Raw genomic sequence first — 22,546 nt, 5'->3', positions numbered from 1 at the left:
ATTAAATAATGGAAATCATACTAATTGGCCATTTTTAAAGCTATACCTGTCCAACAGAGATTTCTTTTGGCCATGAGGAAAGTGTTCAGCATTCCCCAAGCTCAATGAAATTTTAGGTATCAGTGGCATTTGACATTTTGTTATTTGCCAGGAATGACCAAGATACCCCAAACCCTTGTTCACCTGATTTATTTCTTATCAACATTCTAGACTCAAGAACCATATTTCCAAGAAGGTTTTCTGTATTGTTCATTCATCCTTCAGCTTACATCTTCTTCCTGCGGCTACACTGGCATTTCATATGGATCTCATTGCACCTGTACCATTGTTTATAATAGGTTGCTTACACATCCGTCTCCCCTATTAACCACCAAGCTTCACCAGGGCGGTGAGCAGGGCCCAGCCCAGATTTCTATCTTTCATACCTAGTATACTACCTGACTACAATATAGACTCTACCAAGATGGTTGATTGATTGGGTAAGGGCCTGGATGAATGAAGAATATTTCTCTTCAATGTATGGACTCATTGAACACCTAAAATATGGCAACATCCAAGTTTCAAACATCATCTGTTTTATACCATATAATCCCCACTACATTTCCAAGAGGAAGGAACAATTATTAATTCCATGAAAATAATGTGGAAACTGAGTCTCAAAAAGGTTAATACATACAAAGTCATAAAACTAGCAACTGATGAAGCTAAAATATGAATTCAGGCCTCTTGAATTACATACTTTATGATAATAAAGGATGAAAACTTGAAATAGACATTAGCAAAGGAGAAAGACTGGGACATTTCAGACAAATCTGAGCCTGTGAGATACCAAAAAGCTACTATCCACAAGAATGCTCCATTCTTACCCTTATATTTTAACCATGAACTGACCTGGAAACATTGCTCCCATACAGATTACGGCATTTCTAACCTTGGCCACACTGTATACTTGGCCATTACTTCATATGCCAAAAACAAGGTTTAAGTGTTTTCTCTGGGTCTTCAAAATTCACAAACCACCAATTTACGTTCACTTGTAAATCCATAACACACAATGAGCCAGGGCAGTCCAGATAAGAGAGTAGAGGGGCCAAGGGAAAACAACAATGGGGGAAACGTACAATAACTATATAACTGTACATGTTTCATGCTTTCTTCTTAAACTTTTATGTTAGAAATTTATTTGTAACCTGGTGTACCACAAGTAGCATTTGATAAACACACTCCATTTAATAAAAAGATTAAATAAAAATTACTATTAAAACAAGTATCATATATAAACCATATGTTACTCTTCCTACTATTTCATTATATATTGTGCCGACAAGGAATATTGAACAAAAGGAGAAAACATATTATGAACTTGCTATTTTTGTTCATTGGCTTTTATGGGTCATAGCCTATTAGAAGTTTTGAATAACTAAACAATAATCTTATTTATACACACTGGGTTTTCAGTCAATGAAAAATGGTAGAACAGAATTCAGCTTAACATAAATTGAAGTAAGACTAGAGTGTATGAATAGAGTCCAGAAGTCATTTATGTATATAGCTTCAAGTTCCACACTATTAACAAAAGGAGTTCCGACCATCCAGAATAAAGGACACAATAGCTAATCAGTAGCTCTTTAAGTTCTTTTCCAGAAGTGTCGATGGGTTTTACTAAGCCTTTCAAACTCATGCATGTGGAGCTTTATTAAAAATACAAGCAAGAATGCTGATGCCATGTGTTTTTCCCAGGTATTACTGCCACTGAATCTTCCTTTCTTTCTCACTCTGACCTACTGGATTTATTTTATACTAAAATTTACAGAATGAAAAAAAAATTATAAATGAAGTAAAAAAACATGGTTCCCCTTCTCCTTAGCCATGATAAAATCAATCAAGCTTCTTATCATGCATTAAGTATCAACAACATGCATTAAGTATCTATATGTATCATGGACACTGGGACAACCCAGAAGAGGCAAAAGGTATGGTGTCTGACTTTGAGAAACCTATGACCACGCTAAAGCTGAGTGAATGGCCATGAACTCCATGAGTGGACAAGGCCATCAGAAAGAGTTCAGTGCCCAGAATGTGTACACTGTCTAGGTGTGCCTCCTTGAAGCCACTCAGAAAGAGTTCAGTGGCCAGAACGTGTACACTGTCTAGGTGTGCCTCCTTGAAGCCACTCATTGACCCTGTTGTACTTGTGCCTCTGCTTTGTGTTTGCTAAAGTGCTGTTAGCAATGCTAGCACTTCAGTCGAAAGACCGAAGGTCAAGCATGGAGGTCTCAGGATGGAGCTTTTCTGTGAACTTGGTCATGATCTTAGTCTTATTAGTGAAATGTTCTACGCAACTGGAAAGGAATGCTTAGAGTCATTCAGATAATCAGAAAAACGTTTTCCTTCCAAAGACAAGTATGGGAAAGAAGAGTAGCCATCAAATTCCTTATACTTTCTGGAAGTTCCACAATTCCAAATAGAATTTTATACAGAAAATAAAAAAACACAATAACCTGACATTTAAAATTCAATATTTAGTAATGTTTAATGGCAGTGGGCATTGGTAGAGACTCCCATTTAGGCTTTATTACTTTAATCAAACAATTTTAGTACATTTACTATTCTACAGTAGTACTTTATTATGAATTACTGAAAGTAAACTACCCTTGTCAAAATAAATAAAACAAGTACATCGCAGGATTCCACATTCCTAATTTTATAATGCTGCCTTTTAATTTTCATTGCTACTCATTTGCATAATTTAGTTATCTCTTGGGAATTCTCAAGTCATTAGTGTGAATTAGTATAGTATTAAGTATGAAATGACAGATACTTCAAGGAATTTTAAAAGAAATGCACTCTTAGGCACAGATTAATGGGAAGTAATGTATCTCCTTCTAGATTTACAGCTCCCACAACGAAAACAGATGGGCCACAAATATGCTTTTCCTAAGTGGTCATTTGTAGTGGCAAAACTGCTAACACAGCAATATTCTAAGCCCATTTCTCCAATACAGACCCACAGAGAAACTCAGCATGCTGTAGCAGAAAAAATCCTAAAAAGATGTCAGATAGGATTCTTGTCCTGTCCTTGAATGACTCCATGCATCCTATAGTTCCTTCACCTGTGCTGGAAGGGTGCCTTTCACACTGTGCATACTTCTGAGTCAAGAATATCTGGTGATGTTTAGGGGGTTGATAAAGTACTTTGTAGTTTACATAGCTCTTTCCTCCGTACATTATTTCATTTTCACATCTCCACAGGACAGAATCTAACATGTAGGGAAACTGCTATACCTACAAGAAGTTAAGTAAATTATCCAGTACCACTTTGCTACAAAGTGCCAAAATCAGTACCAGAACCTATATATTCTAAGTCCTCGTGGGTTTATTGTTAGATAAAGAAGCTCTCTTAGCCCATGACCCCACAGAGGTTTCATATACCAGAAAGACTGAGGTCAGAGCAAACAAGGCACCTGAAGAGTTTGCTAATGCACACTCTATTCTAAATTAATACATTCTCCCCACCCCCAATCAAATAATCTACTTGCCCAGTCTTTGAGGATATGGTTTTCTTTTAGGAGTAACAAATTTTAGAATCACCTTGAGCTAGTGTTTTTTAAGCTGTTGCCAACTCTTGGAAAGATTGTTGATAAGATCTCTTCAGAGAGACCATTATCCCCATTGTAACTATAAAAATACTAAGTCCTTAACTCATGTCTTACTTTAGCTTAAATTACAGCATTTGGAATTATGTAACAATTAAGAAAAATACCAAAGCTGTACATATGTGTCATCAAGCACACGATAAACTATTACTGTAAGTCTAGTATAAGAGAGGAAACACAAAATGGAATTTTAAATAAACCTAGTTATAAATATTAAATACAAAAATGATGACTAACATATTCTTGTTATTATTCCTATCCCAGAAAAAAATACCTACACTGTTCCTTCCTTTGGGATTCTTTATTCTCAACCCATCCTCCAACCCACTTTTTTGCCTGAAGAACTCCTGCTCATACTGCTTGGGTCCCAGCTTTCAGCCTTTAAGTATGGCTTGCTTAGACAATTTAAACACATACTGTCAACTCTTCTTTTATGATACATGATATAATCGTATTTCTTTTTCAACACTTACAGTTTGTATTACAGTTATTACTTTACACATTTATCTCACCCTTGATTTTTGGATTCCCTGATGTCAAAACCATATTTAATTTTTTTTCTTTGGTGGGTAGGGTATATCAAGCACCTTAAAACAGAGTCTCAATAGAGGTCTGGAATTAGTGCATAAATGAGGGGAGAAGACATAAAGTATTTGAAATCTGATGACTAAAATTCAGTATGTCCACATCATAAAATTAAGTGTAGTATTACCTTATAGTCCATATATAACTTGCTGCAGTAGCAGGCGTAAAACAGACTTCAATAGAGGTCAAGAGGCAAAAGCATTTGTATCTTTCCACAGCACTAGAAAGAGAACAGAGACAAGTTAAAGATGATCAGAGTCCACCAAAAGGTATTACTTTTGCATTTCAGAATATCTCATATCTCTTCTGGACATAAGTTGAATGAGTTCACTAATTTGCACTAGTGGACAGAAATCCTTAGGTAAATCATTGACTTCCTTTTGAAAGGAAGCTAAATTAATACTTGGATGGGTCAAAGTTAGAGGCAGAAACTTCAAAAGTGACTGTTTGAGTGAATTTAACTTATCTTCCCATGATAATTGATAGCAAAAGCATTCATTTAATTGGAAATCTTCATGAAACAGAGACATACTGAAATCCTATTCCAGTTTTCCATAAATCGCTTATGTTTAAAGACAAATGAAGTTACTGATGTACTTAGCAATTAGTTTTTACTTAGTTTTAACCATCACACAATTTCAATCTTTGACAAGAAAAACTGGATAACTTTGAGGGTTTACTTCTAAAATTAACAAACTATGCCAGATTTATGTGATAGTTAAAATGTTCACTGTAAATGCACAAACTTTTTTTTAACATCTTTATTGGAGTATAATTGCTTTAAAATGTTGGGTTAGTTTCTGCTGTATAAAATACTGAATCAGCTGTACATACACATATATCCCCATATCCCCTCCCTCTTACGTCTCCCTGCTACCCTCCCTATTCCACCCCTCTAGGTGGTCACAAAGCACCCAGCTGATCTTCCTGTGCTATGCGGCTGCTTCTGCTAGCTATCTACTTTACATTTGGTAGTGTATATATGTCCATGTCACTCTCTAACTTCGTCCCAGCTTACCCTTCCCCAAGCCCCATGTCCTCAAGTCCATTAGCTACATCTGTGTCTTTATTCATGTCCTGCCCCTAGGTTCATCAGAACCATTTTTTTTTCTTTTTTTTAGATTCCATATATATGTGTTAGCATACGGTATTTGTTTTTCACTTTCTGACTTACTTCACTCTGTATGACAGTCTCTAGGACTCTAGGTCCATCCACCTCACTACAAATAACTCAATTTCGTTTCCTTTTATGGCTGAGTAACATTCCATTGTACATATGTGCCACAGCTTCTTTATCCATTCATCTATCAATGGACACTTATGTTTCTTCCATGTCCTGGCTATTGTAAATAAAGCTGCAATGAACATTGTGGTACATGACTCTTTTTGAATTATGGTTTTCTCCGGGTATATGTCCAGTAGTGGGATTGCTGAGTGGTATGGTAATTCTATTTTTAGTTTTTTTAAGGAACCTCCATACTGTTCTCCATAGTGGCTGTATCAATTTACATTCCCACCAACAGTGAAAGACGGTTCCCTTTTCTCCACACCCTCTCCAGAATTTATTTCTTGTAAATTTTTTGATGATGGCCATTCTGACTGGTGTGAGGTGATACCTCGTTGTAGTTTTGATTTGCATTTCTCTAATGATTAGTGATGTTGAGCATTCTTTCATGTGTTTGTTGGCAGTCTGTATATCTCCTTTGGAGAAATGTCTATTTAGGTCTTCTGCCCATTTTTGGATTGGGTTATTTGTTTTTTTTGATATTGAGCTGCTTGAGCTGTTTGTAAATTTTGTCAGTTGCTTCATTGGTAAATATATTTTCCCATTCTGAGGGTTGACTTTTCATCATCTTTATGGTTTCCTTTGCTGTGCAAAAGCTTTTAAGTTTCATTAGGTCCCATCTGTTCATTTTTGTTCTAATTTTCATTTCTCAAAGAGGTGGGTCAAAAAGGATCTTGCTGTGATTTATTTCATAGAGTGTTCTGCCTATGTTTTCCTCTGAGAGTTTTATAGTATCTGGCCTTACATTTAGGTCTTTAGTCCATTTTGAGTATATTTTTGAGTATGGTGTTAGGGAGTGTTCTAATTTCATTCTTTTACATGTAGCTGTCCAGTTTTTCCTGCACCACTTATTGAAGAGGCTGTCTTTCCTCCACTGTATATTCTTGCCTCCTTTATCAAAAATAAGGTGACCGTATGTGCGTGGGTTTATCTCTAGGCTTTCTATCCTGTTCCATTGATCTGTATTTCCGTTTTTGTGCCAGTACCAGACTGTCTTGATGACTGTAGCTTTGTAGTATGGTCTAGAAGTCAGGGAGCCTGATTCTTCCAGCTCTGTTTCTCTTTCTCAAGATTGCTTTGGCTATTTGGCATCTTTTGTGTTTCCATACAATTGTGTAATATTTTGTTCTAGTTCTGTGAAAAATACCTTTGGTAGTTTGATAGGGATTGTATTGAATCTGTAGATTGCTTTGGGTAGTAGAGTCATTTTCACAATGTTGATTCTTCCAATCCAAGAACATAGTATATCTCTCCATATGTTTGTATCATCTTTAATTTCTTTCATCAGTGTCTTATAGTTTTCTACATACAGGTCTTTTGCCTCCCTAGGTAGGTTTATTCCTAGGTATTTTATTCTTTTTGTTGTGATGGTAAATGGGAGTGTTGACTTAATTTCTCTTTCAGATTTTTCATCATTAGTGTATAGGAATGCAAGGCATTTCTGTGCATTAATTTTGTATCCTGCTAATTTACCAAATTCATTGATCAGCTCTAGTAGTTTTCTGGTAGCATCTTTAGGATTTTCTATGTGTAGTATCATGTCATCTGCCAACAGTGACAGCTTTGCTTCTTCTTTTCTGATTTAGATTCCTTTTATTTCTTTTTCTTCTCTGACTGCTGTGGCTAAAGCTTCCAAAACTATGTTGAATAAGAGTGGTGAGAGTGGACAACCTGGTCTTGTTCCTGATCTTAGAGGAAATGGTTTCAGTTTTTCACCATTGAGAATGATGTGGGCTGTGGGTTTGTCATATATGGCCTTTATTATGTTGAGGAAAGTTCCCTATATGCCTACTTTATGAAGGGTATTTATCATAAATGGGTGTTAAATTTTGTTGAAAGCTTTTCTGCATCTGTTGAGATATCATATGGGTTTTCTCCTTCAATTTGTTAATGTGGTTTATCATATTGATTGACTTGCATATATTTAAGAATCCTTGCATTTCTGGGATAAACCCCACTTGATCATGGTGTATATCCTTTTAATGTGCTGTTGGACTCTGTTTGCTAGTGTTTTGTTGAGGATTTTTGCATCAATGTTCATCAGTGATATTGGCCTGTAGTTTTCTTTCTTTGTGACATCTTTGTCTGGTTCTGGTGTCAGGGTGATGGTGTCTTTGTAGAATGAGTTTGGGTGTGTTCTTCCCTCTGCTATAATTTGGAAGAATTTGAGAAGGATAGGTGTTAGCTCTTCTCTAAATGTTTGATAGAGTTCGCCTGTGAATCCACCTGGGTCCTGAGCTTTTGTTTGTTGGAGGATTTTTAATCACAGTCTCAATTTCAGTACTTGTGATTGGTCTGTTTATATTTTCTATTTCTTCCTGGTTCGGTCTTGGAAGGTTGTGCTTTTCTAAGAATTTGTGCATTTCTTCCAGGTTGCCCATTTTATTGGCATATAGTTGCTGGTGGTAATCTCTCATGATCCTTTGTATTTCTGCATTGTCAGTTGTTACTTCTCCTTTTTCATTTGTAATTCTATTGGTTTGAGTCTTCTCCCTTTTTTTCTTGATGAGTCTGGTTAATGGTTTATCAATTTTGTTTGTTATCTCAAACAAATTTACTTTTATTGATCTCTGCGGCTCTTTCCTTCATTTCTTTTTCACATATTTCTGATCTGATCTTTATGATTTCTTTCCTTCTCTAGCTTTGGGGTTCTTTTGTTCTTCTTTCTCTAATTGCTTTAGGTGTAAGGTTAGGTTGATTATTTGAGATGTTTCTTGTTTCTTAAGGTAGGATTGTATTGCTATAAACTTCCCTCTTAGAACTGCTTTTGCTGCATCCCATAGGTTTTGCATCATCGTATTTTCAGTGTCATTTGTTTCGTATCTTTTGATTTCCTCTTTGATTTCTTCAGTGATCTCTTGGTTATTTAGTAGTGTATTGTTTAGCCTCCATGTAGTTTTATTTTTTACAGATATTTTCCTGTTATTGATATCTACTCTCATAGCATTGTTGTCAGAAAAGATACTTGGTATGACTTCAATTTTCTTAAATTTACCAACACTTGATTTGTGGTGCAAGTTATGATCTATCCTGGAGAATGTTTCATGAGCACTTGTATTCTGTTGTTTTTGAATGGAAAGTCCTATAAATATCAATTAAGTTCATCTTGGTTTATGTATCATTTAAAGCTTATGTTTCCTTACTTATTTTCATTTTGGATGATCTGCCCATTGGTGAAAGTGGGGTGTTAAAGTCCCCTACTATGATTGTGTTGCTGTCAATTTCCCCTTTTATGGCTGTTAGCATTTGCCTTATGTATTTTGTGCTCCTATGTTGGGTGCATAAATATTTACAATTGTTATATCTTCTTCTTGGATTGATCCCTTGATCATTATGTAGTGTCCTTCTTTGTCTTGTAATAGTCTTTATTTTAAAGTCTATTTTGTCTGATATGAGAATTGCTACTCCAGCTTTCTTTTGATCTCCATTTGCATAGAATATTTTTTTTCCATCCCTTCACTTTCAGTCTGTATGTGTCCCTAGGTCTAAAGTGTGTCTCTTGTAGACAGCATATATATGGTTCTTGTCTTTGTATCCATTCAGCCAGTCTATGTCTTTTGGTTGGAGCATTTAATCCATTTACATTTAAAGTACTTATCAATATGTGTGTTCCTATTACCATTTTTTTAATTGTTTTGGGTGTGTTATTGTAGGTCTTTTCCTTCTCTTGTGTTTTCTGCCTGATAAGTTCCTTTAGGATTTGTTGTAGAGCTGGTTTGGTGTTGCTGAATTCTCTTAGCTTTTGCTTGTCTGTAAAGGTTTTAATTTCTTCATTGAATCTGAATGAGATCCATGTTGGGTCAAGGAATCTTGGTTGTACGTTTTTCCCTTTCATCACTTTATATATGTCCTGCCACTCCCTTCTGACTTGCAGAGTTTCTGCTGATAGATCAGCTGTTAACCTCATGGCGATTCCTTTGTATGTTTTTTGTTGTTTTTCCCTTGCTGCTTTTAATATTTTTCTTTGTATTTAATTTTTGATAGTTTGATTAATATGTGTCCTGGCATATTTCTCCTTGGATTTATATTGTATAGGACTCTCTGCGCTTCCTGGACTTGATTAACTATTTCTTTCCCCATATTAGGGAAGTTTCAACTATAAACTCTTCCAATATTTTCTCAGTCCATTTCTTTTTCTCTTCTTCTGGGACCCCTATAATTTGAATGTTGGCACATTTAATGTTGTCCCAGAGGTCCCTGAGACTGTCCTCAATTCTGTTCATTCTTTTTTCTTTATTCTGCTCTGCAGTAGTTATTTCCACTATTTCATCTTCCAGGTCACTTATCTGTTCTTCTGCCTCAGTTATTCTGCTATTGATTCCTTCTAGCAAATTTTTAATTTCATTTATTGTGTTGTTCATCATTGTTTGTTTGCTCTTTAGTTCTTCTAGGTCCTTGTTAAATGTTTCTTATATTTTCTTCATTCTATACCCAAGATTTTGGATCACCTTTAGTATCATTACTCTGAATTCTTTTTCAGGTAGATGCCTATTTCCTCTTCATTTGTTTGGTCTGGTGAGTTTTTACGTTGCTCCTTCATCTGCTGTGTATTTCTCTTTCTTCTCATTTTGCTTAAGTTACTGTATTTGAGGTTTTTTTTTTGCAGGCTGCAAGTTCATAGTTCCCATTGTTTTTGGTGTCTGTCCCCAGTGGCTAAGGTTGGTTCTGTGGGTTGTGTAGGCTTCCTGGTGGAGAGGACTGGTGCCTGTGTTCTCATGGATGAGGCTGGATCTTGTCTTTCTGGTGGAAGAACCACATCCGTTGGTGTGTTTTGCGGTGTCTATGACCTTATTCTGATTTTTTTGGCAGCCTCTACGCTAATGGGTGGGGCTGTGTGCCTGTCTTGCTAGTTGTTTGGCACAGTGTGTCCAGCACAGTAGTTTGCTCATCGTTGAGTGGACGTGGGTCTTAGCATTGAGATGGAGACCTCTGGAAAAGCTTTCAGCGTTTGATACTACGTGGAGCCGGGGTGTCTCTGGTGGACCAATGTCCTGAACTCAGCTCTCCCACCTCAGAGGCACAGGCCTGACACCCAGCTGGAGCACCAAGACCCTGTCTGCCACACACCATGTGTTCTCTTAAGAGCACTCTTAAGTAACATCCTGATTGTGTGTGGTACAACTTCACTTTCGAACTGAGAGTTGCGGTGGATGGGATTTTTGCCTTTCCCAGCTGGTTGAAGGTTACAATTTTTGTTTTTGGCAACCCCACCACGTCCTTAGTTCTATTATTATTTTTGCTTGAAAAGTATAAAGAGAGTTGGAGTGGAGGTGAGATTTGTGATTGGGAAAGCCCTGGACACCCTCCTTCTCCATCTTCTGCCTTTCTCTCTGATTAGTTCCTATCCAGCAGCAGATTGAAGCAGGAGATGATTATTCTCAAGGTTTTTTCAGTAGCTTCATTTCTAGGTGAAGGCTTCATCTGCACAAACTCCTTACCATGAATAATTAGTAACAGAGAAAGTCACAAGTTGAAATTCCAAAGCAGCATCCTAGGATTTTGAGGTTGTCATTACAAATGTAGATGTGAAAAAAATCTCTAAGTATCTCATCAGTTCAGAAGTTCAATGAGCTTTAGTCAAGACAAAGAGAAGAGAATGAAGGATATCATAAAAGACACTAAAATGAGAAGCACAAATTGATCTCAGATTTTCATTCTCTAAAGGTAAAAAAAAAAAAAAAGGCCCCCAAACAAGCAGATAAAATCTACATACTGAATACCAAGGAAAGCAATCTCACAGACAAGGAAATCTGGATGATGGTAGAAATGAAACTAATCACCCTGCTCCCCACCATCAATCATGAGATTTATGATAAAAGGCGGCTCCCTTACAACCAAAACATACAGGTGGAGGCTTCACACCCTGTTATACCTTTAGGGGCCAGAATAGGGGACAGAAGCATCTTTATCCTTGGAATGCAGTAAAAAGAGATACCCCTAGGCCCCAAATTCAGGACCCAGGGCAGAACCCTGAGAGTAAAAAGGGGTTCATATTTCAGATCATCAGTGGCTGACTTGGCTACTGAGAGATGCTGCAGCCGCAGAACAGGAGGGGACAGAGGAGGCAGCACTGCCCAAAGTGAGCACAGGAAGCCTCCAGAAGGTGACAGAAGTATCAGCAGCACAAGTGATTCAGATAAACCCCAAGACAGACTTGTAAACTAATGTCCTTCCTCCCTTATGGGCTTTGTGCACATGTTCAAATTCATGACTCACTAAATCTGTTCTCTTAAAGGAAAAATAAGAATACCAACAGCAACATTTTATCAGTCATGGTTTGCTAGGGAAACAGAAGCCACTTTGTGTGTTCTAACTGTGAAGGGCTTAATACAAGAAGTAGAGAATTTCCCAGCCATTGGGAGAGCCAGGTAGTGAAGTTCAGGAAAGTCACAGCTGATCACCTCAGCCTGAAGCACTGATAAGATTTTTTTAAAGAACTCACAGGAAGCTGCTGCAATTCCTGCAAACACACAGAAGTTCCCATTGACTTTGTCTGCAGTAGTGATGGGGGTGGTTCTCGGGAGCTGGGCAGGAAGCCAGTGTGACTCTCTCATCTGCGCAGCATTTGGCTAAAACTGCTTTCAGACAATGATGACCTCTCTCCTTCCTCTGCCTTTCTAATCAAATGGAAATGCTTCTTATTGGCATAGGCCAACCTGAAACCTACAGGGAGAGGGATTCTGAAAAATGAAGGCCTTGGCTTTTCTGCACTGCACAGAGGACCTTACAAAGAGGTGGCGACTATCCAATTACCCAGCCTAGATAGAAATTAGGATTAAAATAGGATTATCCATGATAAGAGTGCAGTGAGTATTGGCACTATTATGACTATTATTATTACCACTCTCATCATCATCATCTTTATAGGGCAGAAACAGCTGTTGGGCAACGTTGACTATACAAGAAAGAATATGCCTCATTATTTGGTTCCAGGCAGAGGGACTCTACAAGAAAAGCAGAGTCTGGTGGCTCCTCAGGGAAGGAAAATAACCCAAGAGGTTTTTTCCATACTTATTATTTCCCAAAATGTTTATCAGTGGACCCATATAACTTAGACAATCAGAAATTAAACAACATTATCTTAGGAAGACAAAAGGAAGAGGAAAAGGAAGAAAGGAAGGAAGGAAGAGAGGGAGAGAGGGAGGGAGGAAGGAAGGAAGGAATAAAGGAAGGTGGGAGGGAAGAAAGGGTAAGAGAAACTTGAAAATTAGCAGTTATGCCCCTGGGACTTATTTCAAGCCAAAGGCTTTTGCTTGGTATTCTACGTTAACCATGACTGATGTGCTCTATTTCTCAGCCTAGTGACTGGAAAAACACCTATTTTATCTTTCATTAGCAGGGGACATGGCAATGAGAAGGGCAGTTTTAGTTAGCAGTAGCTTAGAAAACAGAATCAAGCACAAGGAAGTGAACAATCTAAATGCTAAAAATCATCACTGGCATTTCGGCAAATTCACATAGCACATGGCTTAAGTGCAGCAGATTATAATACAGAGAAAAATCTAATGTACTGACACACCAATGTAACAGTGTATCATCAACCAAAACAAAAATGTACTGAACCTCTCTAATATGCACAACTCTGTGCTGAAGAAGTGTAGACAATGACCTATCGGCAGCTGCGGGAGACCTGCCAATGTTAGATGACAGCACAAATTAGTTCATGCCAAGTGCCCACTGACTGCCACAAACAGTCAAGACAAGGAGGTAACTGCTGAAATCAGGACTCAAGAGTGGTTATCCATCAGACAAAGTGAAATAAAGCAAGAAACAAAGTTCAAACTTCTATCTTTGAAAGAGAGCAAAGAACAAGGGGAAACAAAATGAAAGTAGTTGGAAACGTTCCCAGAGTTTCAGGAGCCATAAAGCTGTTCACACATGTTATATACAAGGTCAGTCACTGGGAGGTGGGGCGGGGGGGGGGGGTCCATCAATCAGTCCAGTCACACTGTTAATTTTCCAAGTTAAGAGGAAAAATAAAGACCTAAACAGTGCCATGTATCAATCCCAGGAATCTGGGAACAAGATGGTAAAAGAGGCATTTATGGTACAAATTAATCCAAATGACTAAGGAGGGCAAATGTTTTCCATCCGTAAGCTGTACATGTCATGAAGGACCTTGTGACCATGCATAAAAGAGGTCATTTTGTTGACTCTCACTGCAGCCTTTTTCCTAAGCCTTCTCTGCCCAAAACATACACGTAGGTATCCTCGTAGATTGGCAGCATGCCACTATACTCAACAATGTATGAAGACATTTTATTTACTTCTGTTCTCAGGCCCTTTGAGGAACATTAAAGTGTTTTTTTCCCTGACACCTTTTGACACTTTCCCATAGTAGAATAAACTGACACTAAATTGGATTGCACTGGATTGTAACAACTGATAGTTTAGGGAAAAAAACCCCAGTAATTCTAGTCATATATTCAGTGGTCACTTAAGAGGGGCCTTCAGTGTTGTAGTTCATCTCCTGGTTACTAGCAATGTAGTAAGTTTGTGCTACTCCCCTAAGCAAACAAGGCCAGCTCCCCACTGAGTTCAGAGTCTAAATACCACATCCTGGCTCTAAGGGTCTTCTACAATGCATCTTCAATTCATCATTCAGACACATCTTTTAGTACAAATCTCAGATAACACATTCATGAACATTTATTTCTCCTTATCTGACTGTGGTCCTTCCTTACATGAAATATCTTTTCTTCTCTTTTATGGAAAATTGCATCCTGTTCCCAGTAAAGACCAGCTTGTGACAAACTCCCCTCAAACCTTAGTGGATAACCACCACCACAATTTATTATTTTTCATCTTTCTGAGTACTGGCTGGGAGGTACTCTGCTGACTTTGCCTGTTCTCAAAGTGTCTGCACTCAGCGGGAAGGTCCCAAATGGTCCCACTCGTGTCTGGCAGTGTGTGCTGCTGCCAGCTGGTGTGTCTTTGTTTTCTCCAACAGTCCTTTTATCCTGCTCTAACAAGACTGACTTAGTGATGTCACGGACTCAGAGCAAAAGAGGGCAAAGAAGAAAGCTGCAAGATCTCTTGAGTCCTAGACTTCAGAGATCACACATCACTTCATCTACATTTTCTTAGGCTCAGCGAGTCACAAAGCCAGGTGTGATTCAAGGAATGGTAAAGGAGACTCTACTTCTTGATGGGAGAAGCTACAAAGAATTTATGGCCATATTAAATCTACCACAATCCATCATCTGGTCATAATTATTTACAATCCTCCCTTACGAAATACATTTACCTTTTCTCAAGGACCCTACCAGTCTTACCCATAAATAGCACTGGGTTCAAAATCCAACATCTGATTATCTGTATCTTGTCCAGAGATCTGTAAGCTAAAAATAGTGATGTACCACCACTACCACCACCACACACACACACACACACACACACACACACACACACCCATACCCATCCATTCAGCTAACATACGCTGGTAACATGGGGACAGAAAAATCTCAATAGAAGTAATGTGAACATATAAACTTGCTAGAAAGAATGGGGAACACATAGAATTTACTGGCTCAGAGTAATTCTGAAATGCAGCCCATCACTTATGACCAGTTACCCTAACACTGGAGGCACAGGATGTTCCTTCGTCACAGCACATAAGTACTCCCTAAGAATGTTCCCAAATCCATTGTTCTCCTAAATTCTTGGTTCTATTTCTGCATTCTTGGTTCTGCTCTCAAAGTCACTTTTCTTTAATTTTATTTTTTTTGTGTGTGTGTGGTACACAGGCCTCCCATTGTTGTGGCCTCTCCCGTTGTGGAGCACAGGCTCTGGATGTGCAGGCTCAGCGGCCATGGCTCACGGGCCTAGCCGCTCCGCGGCATGTGGGATCTTCCCGGACCGGGGCACGAACCCGTGTCCCCTGCATCGGCAGGCGGACTCTCAACCACTGTGCCACCAGGGAAGCCCTAGAAGACAGTTTTCTATAGCCCATGTTTAAGTAGTTCTCACGGCCTACTTTCTGTCCAGAGGCTGCTTTTCTTTTTTAAGTGCCTCCGTCCCTAAAGGGCAAGTTCAACTCATTTCAGTTCAGTACCAATATTCTACAATCTAGCAATCCCACACCACCTTCTATTCTTCTTCGAAAATTTGCTTTCTAATCAGACTGTTCCTTCTTTAGTGCCTCTCTAGTTTCCCATACTAAATCATACACAGTTAGGAGAAGCAAATGGGCACTTTCACTATCTGTCTAGAGACCTTCTTAGTCAGAGCATTATGGGTATTTAGAGCAATATCTATCTTTTGAATTACAGCAAGCGAATGTTTTGAAAACTGTCAGCCACATGTGACATAGCTTCCAACAGTGACTTCTCAACTTTTCTAGCCTCTACCTACAGTCTCCTTGCCTCCATCTGCCAGCTGATCCCAAATATTAAACCCAATTAGGGTTTTGTTACAGCAGAACTTGTTTTCAGTTCATGTCTGGCAGTTTGTGCTTCCCACCAGTGGGGGCACCTTTGCTCTTTGCCATGTGGCACCTCATCCTACAATCAGTAAAGCCAGCTTCTTTACATGACAGTCTCAGGGCAGCATTCCAAGAGCACAAAGGCAGAAGCTGCACAATGTCACTTCCATCTCTCTCATTCTGTTGCTCAAAGAAAGTCACAGGGTCAGTTTCCATTCAAAGATCAAAGAAACGGACTCTACCTTGATGCAAAGAATGTGAGGCCACATTTCTACCACAACCTCTTATTAGATATTTTTATTCTTAGCAGTCCTCTAGGCTAGGGACTCTATTAACAGGGTATCTCCTGTATTATTTGGCACAGTATTTATTATTTATCTTTACCTTAATATTTATTCCACAAAATTTAAAGGTCACTATGTATTACATCTTAGTAAAAGGATAATAATGACATATCTATGCAAATGTTTAAGACAGCAACATGTTTTTAAAAATTGGAGAAACACGTATAGGTGATTAAGCACTCGTTATGAAAATTACCAGCCTTTCTAATATGCTCAGTCTGCTTTCTGCTACCAGAAATGTGGACTATGTGTCCTTGGGAAAAAAATTAGATTCATTTTTTTCCTTTTCAAATTTTGTACACCAAATGGAATTGCACTATAAGGAAATTTATAAATCACCTTCAGAAAAGATACATACTATAAAATAAATCTTCCAAAAAGTGAGAAACTGACTTATAAAGTCTCATTTGCAAATGGATACATTTTTGATTATCACATGAACATTTTTTCAGTCATATTGCTCTTTCCTAAACACTCCTCTAAAAGGAAATTCCATGATGAGAATAATTAAAGTATGTTTTGTTTCCCTGTAGATTTTAATTACTTACTTCAGCTAAACTCTTACATACTTATTTTATTTCCATAAAATATGCTTTACTTAAGCATATTTTAAAATAAAGTTGAATATTCATCTGTTTTTCCCCAAGCAAAGTAACCTTTGATATACAAGGGGGAAAATGCATTTCATTGAAGGTCAGATTTAATAATTTTTCCTTATACTAACTATGTGACACTGAGGAAATTACCTGACTCTTTGGATTTCTATTTCTTTAAGATAAAAAATACGAACTTCTTTTAGGTCTTATAGCTTCAAGACACCTTGTTCTCTATATTCCTCTTTGCTAATGCAAAATTGAAGAACTCATTAGATGTTTTTTCACTACGCATCAGTTTCATTAACAAGAGCTTTACTACTTAGAAAGCAGACGATGTTAGTAGATGATTAAATGAGCCAGACCTTCAGCTTAAATATACATTTCCATGTTGCTCAGCCAAATGATAAACCAGCTAAGAAAGAAACACAGGTTGAGAATGTTTGTCCAATTCACGTATGGCAGCAATTTTATCTTTCAGTTAATAAAGTTAATACCTAGGAGACCTAACAAGAAAAATAGATGATAGATGTCTGCAAAATGAGGTCAAAGGTCAAATACAAGGAAAAAGTAAAGTTAGAATGAAACATTACAGTTAACTTACAGATACTTTTAAATTATTGAGTTCTCAAGCTTTGTTGTCTTCTTAAAGTATTTATACAAACTACAGTCCTCTGATCATATTGTACCTTCTTCTCAGTTATTCTTTTGAATTCTCTTAAAGATTAAGATACCAGGAAACTTCCAGATTATGGAATTTATAACTATATTTTCCTTACTGAAAGGAACCAATGCTTCTTAGACAAATAATTTCAGGTAGATCAGATAATACATAAGAGATGTCTGAGATATCCTGTTTTGACAGAAAACAAAGACTACTGTGTCAAAAGACACAGGAGCCAACCTGCAGACAGGCTCTCACTATCCAAAGATGGACCTGTTTTAGTAAAAAAAAAAATAATAATAATAATGGTAATAATAAAACTGTAATATACAGAACTATGTTAAATAAATGAAGTTTTATAAGTTTATAATATTTTTAAACACATAGATTATCATTGAAAGTAATTAGGATACCCACTCATCGTTCTGAAAATTGGTAGAGGGAACAACTAAGCATTTATCCTGCTTCTATTTTATGAATTATTTTGGGGGTAAGTAAATAGTACAAGATAGGACAGCCTAATAATCAATGGAGTCTATAGGTAGATCTGGGCTTCTGTATATCAATATTGTTGCAATAAATAGGACTAAACAATATGTAAAAATGTAAGAACAAGAATTTTCTTGAAATCTTTTAGGGAGAATTTTCTGAAATTCTCTTCAGATCAAGAATTTTCCTGATTTTTCCGAGTGCTACTGTGTTCTTCCCTGCGCTTCTCCCAATGGTATAAGAGCTCTGAGGTCCTCTGGTCCGCTGCTGCCTTCCTCCACAGGAGCACACTGACTGTCTAACGACGTTCCTCAAGGAAGAGCACGGAGAGCTCCATTTTGCTGTAGCCTTATCACATGTGTACTCGTCTCTTTGTGAAGGTAATCTTGAATTTGTTCTCAAACCTCATTTTTGCCAATTTTTCAACCCCAAACAAGTCTTTGTTTTAGCTTAATAAACCTTCACACTAATTTTCAAAGCACTTCCATAGAACTTATGGTCATCAATAATGTTATTCTGAACAGTAATATTACTCAGTTGGAATATTATCAGAAAGAGGTCATTTCAGTAGACAGTGTGGATATAGGGCAGAAAGATGCCTATTGGAGATGGGGGAGAGGAAGAAAAAAAAAGAAACAGCAATAGATTTAGTGGGGTATAAAAATAACTTGATGGAAGTATTAAAAAAAAGGTGGAGGAGTTCAACAGAAAATGAGAGAAAAGATGAGGAAGAAACATACAGAGAAAACCTACTGAAAAAAGATTTTAAAAACATATGTAAAAAGAGGAAATGAAGATCAAGGAAGAAGGAATGGAATGGAAAAGAAAAATGACAGATTCAATGGGTTCTGAAGTATGTTAATCAAGTTAAATGCTTATACCTCATTGTGCTGTCCATTTGATCTGTGGCTATAAAGTAGTTTATAATTTGTAATTTATCATCTGTCCTTTGAGAGGTTAATTAGCTTTCCTACAATTAAACACTATTCAGGACTCTTCAGCTGTTCTTATCAAACCTTCAACTGGCTATAAACATATAGCCCAAGCAGTCCTTTGGGAAAGATGATTCAATTGCAAAGTTGTGATTTAAAAAAAAAAAAAAAACACCTATTAAAGCAGTTTTTCTCAAAGGGTAACCCAGCTTTCTAGCATCAGAATCACCTAGGATCCTTAGTAAATGCAGATTCTTGGGTGCTGCCAGAATACACTGAATCAGATTTCTGAAGGTGGGACCCAGGAATTTACATTTTACCAAGAATCTAAAGTCTTTTTTATACACACTAATGCTTCTTCTGCTAGGAGAAATAGAGGCAAGAGGCAGGCCAGGTTAATCATCTAAAGTGCTTACTTTTATCACTTATGAGATCAGTCTTTCAGAAGGAGAAAGAGTAAACCAACAGTTATCATGATCATCTCTAGGGCAAGTTCAAGAAAATACCAGTCTGTTCTGAGTCAATAACTCTTTTTTCACTTCCTTCCACAACTGGCTGGCCAAAGTAAAAGATGGGTATCTTTAACAGAAAATTAAACAATAAAATTAAAAAACAAACTAATGGCCTGTAATTTTGTGGCATTTCTTTCTCAGGCATTCATTCCTTTTTTTCTTTTAAATTAATTAATTAATTTATTTATTTATTTATGGCCGCATTGGGTCTTCGTTGTTGCGCACAGGCTTTCTCTAGTTGTGTCGAGCGGGGGCTACTCTTCGTTGTGGCGTGTGGGCTTCTAATTACAGTGGTTTCTCTTTTTGTGGAGCACAGGCTCTAGGTGCATGGGTTTCAGTAGCTGTGGCACACGGGCTCAGTACTTGTGGCACACGGGCTTAGCTGCTACACGGCATGTGGGATCTTCCCGGATCAGGGATCGAACCCGTGTCTCCTGCGTTGGCAGGCGGATTCTTAACCACCGCACCACCAGGGTAATCCCCATTCCTTATCTTACTTCATGTCTTTATTTTACCAAAAGTCAGAGAATAGGAAGATTAAAATAGGACCATGAGTTTATTTCAAAAGCCTTAGAGAAATTCTGCTTTAGAGTCACAAACACCAGGGAAACAGACTATCTTATGTAAATAAGAGCCCATGGCAACCCATTTTCAAGGCAGATGTACAGCAGGATCCAGTAGGGCCCACATCTGCTATATGTGCGCTAGCCTTCCTCTCTCAAAACCCTCAGCTGTGTAATCAAACACATTTTTGTTGACTTGGGGATGGGGAGCTAAAATTCATATGGTTCACTTATTGCTTGTTCTTGGAGAGACTCCTCGTAGGAACAATGTGACAGATCAAACAGCTATAGATTTTCGGAAGGCTGGTTGAGTAAGATCCCAATAATTGTTTGGAAACCATATTTGTCACTGCATCAAGTATCTTTTAAAAAATGCCCCAGAAAACATCCAACTTACAGAATCCAGATTTGTTGACAAAGCCCAAGGTGGTTTCTGTTCCATACAACTTAGAAAGTCTCAGAGGTTCCATGTAAGATCAAATTGATGCAGTACTGAAGAGATGTGAATGGATCTAGAAATTCTGAATGAGACTGAATTTATCCAATTCCTAACCAGATCTAGAATCCCACTAAACTATAAATAAGGAATGAGCAAAGTACCCCTAAAGGGTCATTATAGGCTCATTTATTTATTTACCCCAATAAAAAACAGGATTGTTAATACTTGTTCTATACCTCTCATGTGGTTGTGAGAATTATTTAAGATTATTTGCATGAAAATGCTTTAAAAAAGTATGAAGTATAATATAGAGTTGGATCATGTGATAGCATTCCAGGATACTTGTTCCAAGATATTGCATCCATACTAAAATTCCATTCTGAAAATAATTTTTTAAATTAAATTTTTACAAGTACATCTGGTAACTATCACTTAGAAATGTGATTATGCACAAGAAATTGGTTACCCTTTGTTAGTTATCTGCTTCTCATTTCCTCTTGCCCTTCACACATCTCATTTACATGCAGCATATCCCCAGCCTTCAATGATGTCCCACTGATTTCTATAATTTATTGCCTCTTGTTATTCATGTTAACAAGAATACAGTAAAATGAGTCTTTTGTGCATGTGGAAATTTTTGCTATGTTAATTACTGTGCTGACAATATATGGAAAGCAAGAATATTGCTCCCATTTTCTACTTTCATTCCTCAACCTATTTATAGTTCCTTTTTTTTTTTTTTTTTGCATTAAGAATGAATTCAAGAGGTACCTAAAAAGATGAGTTGAAAAACAACTTTAACAGCTCATATAGGATTTTTCTCACCTAGATTTCCATATAGTAACCTGTGTTATGGACATGAGAGCATGATAATAGCTAGCATGTGTTTTTTTTTTATAATTTTGTTATTCCTTATGACCCCATGTAGTAGATAACCATTATTATTCCTGTATTATGTATGCCTAAACTACAGAACATAGAGGTTAAGTAAATGACACAGGCCCTGCAGCCAGTAAATGCCAAGCCCAGGTTCGAACCCAGCTTATTTGAATCCATGGCTGAGTTAGTTCAAGAGCTCCCAGAAGCACACACCAAAATAAGATTAAAAGTGCAAAGATTTTATATAGGGAAACGCCTATGGAGGAATGGAGAAAAAGTCAGGAAAGGATGGGAGAGATGTCAGACCACTATACAGGTCGCTCACTACAGAAGTAGAGAAGAGAGGAAATGGGTTACATGGAAGTGACTTAGACACAGGACAGTCCAAGGAAGGTTCGCCAGGACTGTCAGGGTCCTCAGGCCAAAGTTGCCATCAGAGGAGCCCCTGTCTCCTAAGACTGGGCCTCCCTTTGTCTCCCTGCTGTGTTCAGTCATTGACCAGAAGCAGCCAGTGGGAAGTGTGCATCAAAGCAAGCACAGATCTGGGTTTCCGATCACAGCATCTGCAGCCGTGGTTGCAGGCCTGTAGCTGCAGGTCTGCATGGCACATGCTCAGGACCATCAACATATCCTTAAACACTGGGCTATACTGTCCACTAGTCTAAAGCAAAGGGGAAAGGTAGAAGAAAAACCAGAAAGAGCAGTGCTGCAGTTAAGTTCTAAGACTGAGTGTAGTAAAGAGAATGTAGTATGGTAGTAAATCCAGTATAAAACAGATTCTATAAATCCTTGCACATTTTTCCCAGTGAGAATTGGGATTCTAGAAGACTTCTCTTTGTAAGTCAATATAATTTATGAATAAAGGCAATATACAGTTGCTTCGATATATCTCAGACAGATCTGAAACGTGGACTCACAAGGGTTTGACACACCTGAGAAACTCTTCCTGGGAACCTGCCCACTAGGCCCTCAGGACAGTGCCGGGGATGCCCACAGTTACTATATCTAGTAAGCAGTCAGACACAGAGCCAGAGGCTCCCAAGCAGCTGGGAAAGGTAAGAAGGGTCTAAAAACCAGTAAAGGCAAATGGGTGTTGAAAAGCCTGTTGGGATCTTCACCCCATCAGATGGTAATACCTATACCGGACAGTCCTTTGGGGCTTTGGATGCCAGGAGAAGCTTG

The sequence above is a fragment of the Tursiops truncatus genome, chromosome 3 (genome assembly GCF_011762595.2).
Source record: "Tursiops truncatus isolate mTurTru1 chromosome 3, mTurTru1.mat.Y, whole genome shotgun sequence".
NCBI lineage: Eukaryota > Metazoa > Chordata > Mammalia > Artiodactyla > Delphinidae > Tursiops > Tursiops truncatus.
The sequence above is the reverse complement of the archived record's forward strand: the minus strand, read 5'-3'. Positions refer to the sequence as shown.